Genomic DNA, 3,130 nt, shown 5'->3' on the forward strand with positions numbered 1-3,130 from the left:
CTTGCAAAGCTATCTTTTTACAATAGCTTTTATTTTGTTCAAGTGGAAAATTTTACTTCAAATGGAAAGTCATGCTTGATTTTGCAATAAGCGATAGCTATACAACCTACAAACTGCCTGAGAAGTTCGTAAAACTCATCATTGAGAAAGAGAGAGAGAGAGAGAGAGAGAGAGAGAGAGGAGATAAAAGAGGTGAAAGATTTGAAGAACTTCTAATCCTGCAAAATAAAATCATTGGCATAACCACTAAGACTTCCATTCATAGAAGTTATCTTCTACTTCCCTTTTTCAATTCACACGTTTGTTAACTTCAGGAAGGTATTGCATTCTAGTTTATAACATGTTTTCTTGAGGCCCACAAAATCTTGCCCATTCACTTATCTTTATTTTTTGGCAAATGACTTCTACTCTTGTGGTTCCTGACGCTAAAAATGTGGGAGAAATCTTGTCTTCTCTATTCTAATCCATGTTCTATTTTTCAGAAAACTCCAGTAGATTTGGGTACAATCTATATATTTAGGTTTCAACTTGTTTTTGTTTTCCTTTTTTGTATCATTGCTGTCACCACTACCCTGGTCCAATCCACCATCTTCTCTCCCAGTCCTCTGAAAAGCCTTTTATGGCGCTTGCCTTATTTCACCTTTGAACATCCTTCACCTTGAAGCTGTGAGTGTGGTCTGTTTAAGATTAAATAACTCTGTGGAAATCTCCACACTGGCTTTCCTCATCAATGACATGAATACCAGACTCCTTATGGTTGTCTTGGGGGTATTCACACCTGCAGCTCCTGCTGTTCCTGCTTCCAGAACTCTTCTCCCCAGTGTCAACAGTCAACATGGTTTCTTCACTGATCATTCCAGCCCTCTATGCATGAGTCATATAATCTGAGAATCCGTCCCTGACTGAATCCTCTCACCTTTCCATATTCTCTTCAAAATACTTTCATTCTATCTGTAGGATATCTGTGACATCTCCCTGAATAATAATAGCACTACTAACAGAAGTATTTAACAACATATGTTTCTAAGAAATTATGTTCTGCTCACTATTCTAAACTTTTTTTCAATATAAATCCACTTAATCCTCATAACAATGCTAACAGATATGGTTTCATTGTATCCACTTTACTTGTGAAGAACATGGTCTTGCTAAGAATCAGCCTGATACAACAGCGCTATGAAGTGGCAGAGTAGAGATAGATCCCGTGCCCTGCGTTTGTCCCTGGTTTGTGCTCTTGCCCGTGGTGTGACAGTTTCTTGTGTTATAGACCCTTTCTTTCTTTTTTATTGTCTTCTCCTGAAGAATGGAAACTTCATAAAGTAGTGATTTATTTTTTACTCAGTATCATTTCTCAGTGTTGAGAATTTCACTTTCTCACAAGAGACTTTCAATAAATATTTGTTGATGATTGATTCTATGCCATCATTCATGAATCAGCTTTCTTCTATAACAAACATGCAGATTTGTCTACACCTGGCAGAGCACAGCTTGGATTTTAGTTACATGCTTCACTACATGTTCAATTCTTCAGAGACACTCCTGATAGTCCATGTTCTGATCAAAACCCTATATTAAATGATAGCACAATATTATAAAGGAGTTACACAGATGAATTTGCCTGAAAGCCACTAATAGAGGAAGTGTAACAATGAGAATTGCCACCAAAACTTAGGGTGACACTGTTTAGGGAGACGTTCTTGATTTTGGCCATACAGTTTTATTACATTTGGGTCAAGTGCAGTGTTGAGAGAAATGCCTCAGGCCAAATTCAATTGAATAGGATTTTTTGTCATTATTTTGACTTCCCTATATAAAAATTACTATTTAATTTGACAAAGGAAATCTGAGGGGAGTCATAATTTTCTAAATTTACTTATAATTAATTTGAATTACATATCTATTTACTGGACTTGTATGATCAATATTTTTATGTAGCACATTTTTGAATATACTAATGAAAAATTATAAGAGTATGCAACAGTAGCTGTAATTGTGAAGAATAATAACCTAAAATCTCAGCATATTACAAATCAATTTAGACAGACTTTGTTCTATTTCCTTCATTTCCTGATGGCGTTTAGGTGTTCAATTTAGTTAATGGAAGGGTAATGCTAAGAAATAATTTCTCATGCAATGGTTATTTTGTGGACAATATAAAGATGTTTTCATATTAACCATAAAACAATTCCATAATGAAACCATGCTGACTTCCATGAGTTATGCAAATAAAATGAACTTCTGAGACAGATAGCTGCAATCACTCTCACTGTAAATTACTTTTTACAAATCATTTGGCAAACCTTGGTAAAATAGAAAGATCAAGATGCAATGTTTCATCAATTGTGACATTAGTAATAATGAACTAGGCGATTATCTAAAGGGAAACATATTTCCTTCGTTGAGAATGAAATAATCTTTCAAAACCTTTCAATCTCTTTCTTTTGAATTCCAAATCAGGGGTTCATTGCCATTTGCTGCCCTCTGATCATAACATTGGACAATTTATATGCATCCTTGTGTTTATTACTGATAGCAAATATGTAAAATTGCAATAGTTGTCATCATTTTACACTCTAGGAACATTGATCCAGAGTCATCAGACGAAGAAGATTCAAACTGTATTTCCTCAGTCCATAAAATCTAGCCAGGCTAGTGGTGACAACTAATATAGCTAAGTTTTCAAGTGTCCACAAATGAGATCTTTAACACAATAAAGAGCTCAACTCACAAATGCAGTGGCTGTGAGACTGTTCTATATCCACGAGGTTAAGAGTGCAACTGAGTGAGGGTTCCTCTGCTGCCTTTTGAAGGCTGTCATCACTTTGGGCTCCAAGGGTGACTGTCATTGGATGGCTCCCAGGTGGTCACTGAGCCCAGCAGCTGGTTTCTGGGAGAGACAGGACTCTTGGGACTGACATTGATCATATGGTGCATGGTGGTCTTCCTCCCCTCTTTCTGCTTCACGTGGAGCTAAACTGCACTCCCTGACTTCTCCAGACTCCTCTACACTTTTATCAGAATTGTTTTCTCAACTGAAGTCCCTAAAAACTCAGACCCACCTTGGCCTGTGCTGCTACGAGTACCCAGACTGACATACAAGCCACCCACCTGATAAGGACAGTCATTTCTG

The sequence above is a fragment of the Oryctolagus cuniculus genome, chromosome 13 (genome assembly GCF_964237555.1).
Source record: "Oryctolagus cuniculus chromosome 13, mOryCun1.1, whole genome shotgun sequence".
NCBI classification, from domain to species: domain Eukaryota; kingdom Metazoa; phylum Chordata; class Mammalia; order Lagomorpha; family Leporidae; genus Oryctolagus; species Oryctolagus cuniculus.